Source organism: Echiichthys vipera (genome assembly GCF_963691815.1).
Source record: "Echiichthys vipera genome assembly, chromosome: 1".
Classification (NCBI taxonomy): Eukaryota; Metazoa; Chordata; class Actinopteri; order Perciformes; family Trachinidae; genus Echiichthys; species Echiichthys vipera.
This window is the reverse complement of record NC_139826.1, coordinates 5,091,078-5,100,252: the sequence shown is the minus strand read 5'-3', so window position 1 is coordinate 5,100,252 and position 9,175 is coordinate 5,091,078. Positions and strand designations below refer to the sequence as shown.

At 40.5% G+C, this 9,175-nt stretch overlaps 1 protein-coding gene across 1 annotated transcript in view; it reads left to right on the top strand.

The window, feature by feature from the left end:
• The first annotated feature begins 7,516 nt into the window (after positions 1-7,516).
• Positions 7,517-9,175, top strand: part of adamtsl3 (ADAMTS-like 3) — a 429,814-nt gene continuing 428,155 nt past the window's right edge. Inside the window, 1 exon segment of the mRNA XM_083913233.1 lies at positions 7,517-7,728. The gene's annotated coding sequence lies outside the window, so the exon portion shown is untranslated.

The following is a 9,175-nucleotide window of genomic DNA, read 5'->3' as shown; positions in this document are numbered from 1 at the left end:
CGTCGAAACGACGCAGGACATCTCCGGGTAAGATTTTCACATTACATGGTCCTGATGGACGCTTCCGTGTGTAATTCAAACAAACACAATAATACAGTTAAAGTAATATTGTGTTTCAGAGGAATGTAAGATTAACTCTCATTTACATTGCAGAATGTCTTTATCGTATTGTCACCATGGGCTTCACTAATAAACATAACGTTTCTGGAACATCATTTTCATGTAGGTTTCATAAGCAGATATTAATGTTTTGGTCTTGAAAGTTCAAACACATTCATTTGCGCGTTTCCCAAACGTATACACTTTAAATGGAAATGACAGTTCCACAGTTTAAGCAGTAAATGAAATAATGGATCAGCTAGGACTGACGTGGATCACCATAGCCTACAGAGGAACCATAGACTAAATACAAACCAAGATATCTATATTTACCATTATAGCCTGCTAGATGACTTTTGGAAATTAAACTAAGTGTCACAATTTCACAACTAAAAGATAAAGGGAGTGAGTTTAACCCTGTTGACTCTCCTGGTCCTTGAGCTTTGGACCAATGTAGCCTACTGTAAGACTGTAAAGAAGTTGGACAAGTAACAATAAAATGGTAACACATAAGAGAAGACAAACTGGGATAATGCAGCTGAGTTCAAATAATCAGTAAGGGTTTATAAAAGTAATACAATTGTTCTTTTTTAAATGGAATGGATGTAGTAATAAATAACATAAAGATGGTAGGAGAAAATCACATATGTAGCTTCTGAGAAGGAGGAAAGTATAGATACATCTGGTATGCCGTAGATGTACTGAGGGTAGTTTTTCATCTTGGAATATGTCAGATGAAATGAAGATTTTCTCTATATTAGTAGATCTACTACAGCACTGGTTATAAAATGGTGGTACTTGAAGGAATCTCCAAACTCAGAAAAAGGAAACATTAATTACTAAATTATTATGACACTAAGAAAATACTTCAACTTTTAAGATCTGTAAAATGTAGTTTAAAATAAGTTTAGCATTTCCTGTCCTATTTTTGTTTCAATATCAGCCTGTTACGTCGTCACGTTCATGAGTTAGGAGCTAAACTGTGATGGTAAGCAGAGGTGAAATGATTGGTTTGAAAACACTGACATGTCAGCTCTGATGCTACCCATTCATACAGCGTGGCTGAAGACAGTCAACAATAAATCTTCTGATTAGGAATAAACCTTCCTGTCCGTAACTGAATAGTGTATTTTAACATTGGTCTTAGTGGTGGGACTTGAGAGAGACTGATATTTTCTGATGTGGTACGTCATGTATAAAGTTTGAGAACCACTGAACTAAATAAATCCCTAAATTGACAACAAAACCGGGTGTTCTGTACTTTTGTAGCTATAATAATAACCAAATGCTTCATTAGTCATATGTCTTATGTGACCGTTCTTAATTGAAACCATTCAAAACAGTCACATGTGGGCCTCAGGCTGCAGTCAAGGTCAGCCTTTGCAATAATGAACAGTAGGCTACCGTTTATACTAAATGTTTTTTCCTGAAAGATTTTACTTTGAAGGCAAATCCGGACCACTTCCGGTGTAGTTCAGTATAACTTGTCTAGTTTGACTGGGGTGAAATTCCTGCAGGACATCAGCTGATTGACATGGCTGGCCAAACGCTTGAAGTTAAAGTCACTTATCACAAGAATTCATATGTTTCCTCAGCTATTAGAATATTCTTGACCCAATATAAATGTTGACACATTCAATGTAGGTCTGCAGCAATAAAGTGTCTGTAAAATGGGTTTGACAAAATAAAGAGGGGGGTCCACATTTGTTCTTGTACAGCCATAGCAGACCATATTCTTCTGAGGCATTTAAAAACTGAAATGTGAATTTATATCTATTAGGATGGGTAATAAGGGATTTGTTAGAGTACTTTTTCTCTTTAAAAGTTGTTGCACGTGTCTGGATGAAAGAGGGCGCCAGACCTCCATCACACACTTCTATGTTAATAGAAGGATTAATTTTGAACAGTGTGGCATTCCTCTACTCATACACTATGATGTATATTATTTTTTACTGGTGGCCTCTGAATGATGAGCTGTTCCACTGGCTGTCATATAGACTGAATGAATAAACCCTGTTTTGTTGTATTATGCAGTCCGTTCAATATACCATATACAAGCACAAAACCACCTTTCATTGTACAGCATGTGGTCATATCCACAGTGCGATCCCAGAGCACAGCTGTGCTCAGTCCAGGACCTGGAGGTCACCTGCTGACTGAAGCTTCTTCATGTGGTCATTAGTCAAAGGCAAAACCCGACCCTTCATACTCTGCCAGCTTCTATTCTGCACCTCATAATAAAAGGGACGGGGGGTTGGACAGAAACCAGGCTACTGGATGTGAAACTGCTCTCTCTGGTACTTTGATTACAACCCTTAGCTATTTCACCATTTTATGTTACAACCTTAGCCTCATGAGCTCCATTGTATTTTACTCTCAGATCAGTCCGGTAACGTGCGACAGAGAAAGCGATCAAACCAATCAGCGTTGGTTTTGTTGTGGATTTAAGTGACGAAACGAGAAGCGACTGTTAACAACATGGACTCTTCCACGGATGAGATGAGCAGCTATGGAGCAAGCTGCTCACTAACTCTTTTTCTCTGTGATCCTTCTGTTGAATATGGACCTGGCTCCTGATCTGTAAAAAAATAATAATATCCTTTACCCACATGTTGTGTACTTTTTGAGCTTTGCCTCAGCATGGGATACGCTTTGTTGATCTGATTGGTTGATTTGACCTGTATGTTGGTGATAGATACTGTAGATGGTTTATCCAATCAGCAACCAGTATTTTCGCCCCTTCCCTAAAGATCTCCAAACAAGAGTTCCCATCTGAGCAAATGATATACATGCAAATCAATCCATCTGGTGGATTCAGGTTAGTTACATCTACTGTGTAAGTTTCTTAAAGCATAAGGCTGCTGTTATTCTATATTTATGTTACTTTCAACAAATTCCTTTGCAAGATCAAAATGTTAGTCCGTCAGAAACGGACTACAATTCCAGGGGTTTCCTGGATCCTGTTCCCGCAACTATGAAGTTCTGCAGGACTTGCCTTTACCCTCTCACCCACTGAGCACCTCTGTGGGATGGGTGTCCATCATTTAAACCAGGGGTTCCAAACATTCTCAGCTCAAGACCCAAAAGACAAAACAAGGACTCTTCTCATGCTACTGCCGAGGTTTGATGTTATTTTGAGCAGTATTAGTGGTTTAAAAAAGACGCTTTAATGCCTTCGGCCGTGCTGCTAATCATTGTTAGCTGCGTTCGGCTCTTAGCGACTGTCCGGGATTTCTCCGTTATTAGTTGTTACTCCGAAAAAATTGTCTTGATGGCTTATTTGATGAGTGTATTTGCCAGAAAAGACCCTGGGATGATTTTTCGCCAGAATTTCCCTTTAAGCCATTAAATGAATGTAGTGTTATCAAAATTCAATATCAATATCAATATTTCTACAATTGTAGAGAGAAATATGAACTGTAAAGTAGCATCAAATGAAGATACCTAGGGAAAGGAAGGACCACGTGACATTTAAAGGACAGGTTCACATGATTTCCGAGCCTATCTTAAAGGAATCTCTGCTGCTTTGTCCTTACTGGCCCTGAAGAGATCTGCACAAAACATCTGGAGGAAACTCTAAAACACTAACATTAGAAGATATTCACTGTCCAAGCCTCATTTTGGCTGCAGCTGAACTTTAGAGATCAGTTTAGCTGTGGATTTGTCCTCCATCTCTCACAGTAAAATCGCTTTGCGACCAGAATGGACAGAGGAATGACTTCTGGGACAATAACTCTGTTAAGAATTGTTTGCTGTTTGCTTTAAGAGCCAACATGCATATTCCTCCACTACAAATATCACAGTTATAGAAATATTCTGGAAACCCAATCACTGCTTTTCTTTTTGTATTTTGGAAATTCTTTCTGGAATATTAAAGGCTCTCGGTGATACATTCACTAAACACACATTAATATAGGAATTTGCACAATGCAAACTTAACGCCAGGTGTTAAAACTTGATTGGACAATTAAGCAGTTTTGAGTAGAGTGTTGACATGAACATTATAGAAACAGTATTGGATACACTGATACAGAAACAGCTAAGTGATGGAGATCGTATGCTCTCTGCTCCTCTGCACCACACGGAACAGGGAGTTGGTCATCACACTCACATACAGCGCTGCGTCAAGCTGCTGGAGACAACCGGGGCTCTGCTGAAAACTCTCAGATCTTCTCTTCACAATAAAAGCATGTGTTTAATCACCCTGGGAAGTTGAGCTATAGACTACACCGTAAAAATGTGATCCCTGCTGCGCTCAGCTGAATCCATAGAGCTTCCAATTTAAAAAACAGATTGGCCTCTACATTGCCACATTTCTGTGTGTGCTTAGAGTGAAATTCTGGCGTAAAATCATGCCATGGTCTTTTTTTCGGCAAATACACTCATTAAATAAGCCATCAAGACAATTTCTTTCCTGTAACAACTATTAACGGTGAAATTCCAGGACAGCCAAATGTGGCTAACATTGATTAGCTCGGGGCAGCACGGTGAAGGTATTCAAACGTCTTTTCTAACCACTATTACTGCTATAAATAACCGCAAACCTCTGCAGTAGCATGAGAAGAGTCCTTACACAGAAAACAAAGCACCAAACCTTTTGGGTTGACTTTGGTAATCCACTCGAATGGTCTTTACTATGAGAGAAGCTGGTACAGGGGCCAGTAGGTAAGTCTTTAAAACACTCTTTTAATAAACTCTGGGTAGTTCACTAACTACGTTGTTGGTGCTTTGTTTTCTGTGTAAGGATTCTTCTCATGCTACTGCAGAGGTTCGCTGTTGTTTTGAGCAGTATTAGTGGGTAAAAAAGACGTTTGAATGCCTTCACCGTGCTGCCCAGAGCTAATCTGTGTTTTAGCATCTTTTTAGATAGGCATACTCCCTTTAATTTCTCTTTCTCTGCTAAGTTTACAATGACCCCACCCTTTTCTCTTTGTTTTTATTTGCATAAGTATTATTATGTAGTTTTATTTTCTGATCTATTACTGTATTATGACTGAGTGTTCAGAAAGGCACCCATAAATAAAATGAATGAATTAGCTGCATTCGGCTGTTAGCGATTCTCCGGGTTTTCTCCGTTATTAGTTGTTACACCGAAAAAAATTGTCTTGATGGCTTATTTGATGAGTGTATTTGCCGAAAAAGACCATGGGATGATTTTACACCGGAAATTCGCGTTGACATTACATGAATTCAGACAACTTTATTGGACCCGAAGAGGGCAATTGTATCCAGAATAATGGGTGGGGCTTAAATTATTTTAGAAAACTAAAAAACAAGTAAATTAATGCAAAAAGTACACATTTTTCTTTGATACAAATGTTGACATTTGCTGTGTATAATGTATCGCAAGAGGAAGTATTCTGATATATTATCGATATTTTGCTCCTCTCCTATCCAGAATGAGACCAGTTTTTGCCAACGGTCCATGCCAGAATGATCAATAGCCTTATACCTGCAGAGGTGTAAAGCATAAAAATATAATTACAGTTTGAGGTTACATATGACTTACTAGAACAGAAAAAAAAGGATCATATTAATGTAGTGTATGTGAGCTGGCCCTCAGTGAATATACTGACACTTGATAAATGAAGTGTTTAGTTTTTCCTTTATTTCAGACCCAGTGGATGCATATCACATTAAATAAATTTTTTTTAATACAAAACCTCCACCATGTTCAATGTCTAACATACAGACATATCCGCCAGTGACTCCACAGAGCTACGTAAAGGGTTAGCCAGAACAGCAATTAAGTCATTTTCTGACTCAGAAGCCCTACACATAAATCCATGCATCAAGATGTGAAAAACAACTGGGCAGGTAGGTACCCCGACACTGACGAACATATGGCTTGCCCTGCAGCTTCAACAGCCTCATGCTGTCATTATAAGTGTATATGAGCAGGGCTTGGATTTTGCAACCAAATCTGGGCCTGAGCTGATCTGGGATCAGTGTGAAGGTCACACATAGTGTACCAGGGTCCAGCCCATTCTCACATCTCAGACATGGCACCAGCATAAGCCACATTTGACATGGAGTGACATAAAGCACTCACACAAACTTGTCCAGTTCTGTTCCATGTTCACTTTGTGCCTACAGATCCCACATTAATTTACACATGGATTTGTTGACCAGGCTATTACCATATCTTTACTTTGACAAAGACAAAAGTCTTAAATTCTAGCCTATTGGTAAGAGAATGTTCTCCCCATGTCTGCGTGGGTTGGCTCCGGGTTCTCCAGCTCCCTCCCACAGTCCAAAGACGTGCAGGTGTTAGGTTAATTGATGACTCTAAATTGCCCGTAGCTGTGAATGTGAGTGTGAATTGCTGTCTGTCTCTGTTTGTCTCTATGTGTCCCGAGATAGACTGGCGTCCTTTCCATGGTGGACCCTGCCTCACGCCTAATGTCAGCTGGGATCGGCTCCAGCCCCCCGCGACCCCAAGGTTGAAGATGGAGGGATGAAGAGGGGAGGCATAATTATTATTACGTTTTACATATTTTCAAACATCCTTCTATCTGACCTACCTTACTTTTTTTTCTCTCTCTAGGACTAATTCTACTTCAGACTTGTTCTCCTTTTGTTCACGTACTATACTGTATAAACAGTAAGCCTATGAATGTTCTCATTTGTCCAGGTCATCGTTATGACTGGTCCAGTCCCAGCCTGGTCAGATGTGTACATGAACTGATGAAGCCTCTTGGATCAGAGGTGAAATGTCTTCCTAGACAAACAACAAAGTCCAGTTGCTTTTGACTGAAATTGCTTTGGGGATATAAACAGTATGTATTTCTGTATACTTTACTTGTGCATGCAAGCAAATGTATTTATACAGGTGTGCAAATGTATGCTTTTGTGTACACAGGCCTACCTCTATTTTTGCAGAGGACCGCTGGGGGCAAAAAAAGGGGGGGGGGGGTATTATGTGTTTTATCTTTTCTCTGTCCTCATTGTGTGTGTGTGTGTGTGTGTGTGTGTGTGTGTGTGTGTGTGTGTGTGTGTGTGTGTGTGTGTGTGTGTGTGTGTGTGTGTGTGTGTGTGTGTGTGTGTGTGTGTGTGTGTGTGTGTGTGTGTGTGTGTGTGTGTGTGTGTGTGTGTGTGTGTGTGTGTGTGTGTGTGTGTGTATTAATGTAGGAGTATGTATGTCCTTGTGCTTATAGTTTTTGTATTATGTTTAGTATTTACTTTTATTTTGTTTGTATTGTTTGTCATTATTTGTAAGGATCCTCTAGAAAATGAGATGCTACATCTTAAGGGGCTATCCTTGCAATAACGAATAAGATCTAAATCATAACGCTCTTTTACTTTGAAAAGTGTCGAGCGGAAACTGTAAATATGTGTCTAACTTGACTCTGGCCCCAAGTTGTGTGTGAGGCAGGCAGACGGGCTGTGCGCTGCCCGGAGCCTGGCGACACTTTAGCGGAGACGCGAAGTCCGGGCGCGTTGATCTCAGTGTCAACTCACCGGTCTCACTTTTTGGACGTTTCTGTGGTTGACTCGGTGTGTGAGGACCTTGGGGACCGGGGCTCGGTGTATAACGGTTGTGGGTTTTTTTTTGTAGAGTTACTGATGTTGCATCTCCATATGAGCGCATAGGGAGCGCAGGACCTCCCCCCCAAACCTTCTCACAAGGTAAGGTGTTTATTTCTCCCCACACAGTCATTCACATCAGGCTGGAGGCGCATCCGACGGCCGTCCGTGGGGCCGGTTAATACCAAATTCAGCCCTTCAGGTCTCGATGCCGCTGACGCATGATTCCGTGAACAGAAGCCCTCTGTGGAAGCGTTGCTTTACCTTTGGAAACTTAGAAACTCGCTGTGATACGCACACACTTCATGGTGTACAGGCACGGGCTCCATGTGAGTTGTCGCTGTACAGTGCTGCTGATGATGCAGGTGAATTTCCCTTCAGTGCCTTCAGGAACTCTGCACAATACTCCCATAATATTCCGGATCCTCACATTCATTGGCGGCTGTATAATGATTATGAATCATAAACAATGTCATTTATAACGGGTTGAAAATAATTAAAAAAATGTACATGACAAATTTTCAAAATGGAAATAGAGATGCAGTTTACAATTCTATGAAACAGAGAAAAGAAGCTCATCTCTGTATTACATTTAATGTGCGTTATTGTTCTATTAAAGTGTAATTCTAGTGTAAAAATCATCCCAGGGTCTTTTTCGGCAAATACATTCATCAAATAAGCCATCAAGACAATTTTTTTTGTGTAACAACGATTAACGGAGAAATCCGGTAGAGTCTCTAACAGCTGAATGTGGCTAACAGTGATTAGCTTGGGGCAGCACGGTGAAGACATTCAAATGTCTTTTTTAACCAATAATACTGCTCAAAATAACAGCAAACCTCTGCAGCAGCATGAGAAGAGTCCCTACACAGAAAACAAAGCACCAACAACGTAGTTAGAGAACCAAGAGTTTATTAAAAGAGTGTTTGGAAAGACTTATCTATTGGCCCCTGTACCAGCTCCTCTCATAGTAAAGTCCAATCAAGTGGATTGAAAGAAAGAATGTCTTTATTTGTCTGACAAGGGGAAATGACATTTTTTCACTCTGTTATTATATTATCCATGTTAACCACACAACACATGCCCGAAATACACACATGCACACACTTACATTATTAAGTAATGGAGAGATGGCAGTGCCCAGGAGATGAACAGGCACCTCTCCAGCTACCGGTCAACACTCCATTCAAGGTCCACACAGGGACTCGATCCGGCAACCCTATGGTTCCCAGCTGAGTCTCCCACGGACAGAGCTACTGCCGCCCCAAGTCACCAAATGCAATCCAAAAGGAGCCCATTGATGATTTATTACAGCAAAACACGTACAAATTAGTTAATAATAGATGGTAAAAGGTTTGGAAAAGTCCCCGACAGCAGCAGCAGCACTGAAGCACCGAAACATTACGCAAGATCTCAGGGTGGGGGAGTGTGTTGGAGCTACACTGTTAGTTCACAGTGGGTCACGTTAGTGTCCAAGAATTACTAGGAAATTATTCAACAGATTTCAATCAGGTGACTTCTACAATTTCTATGGGCGCCCACACCTATT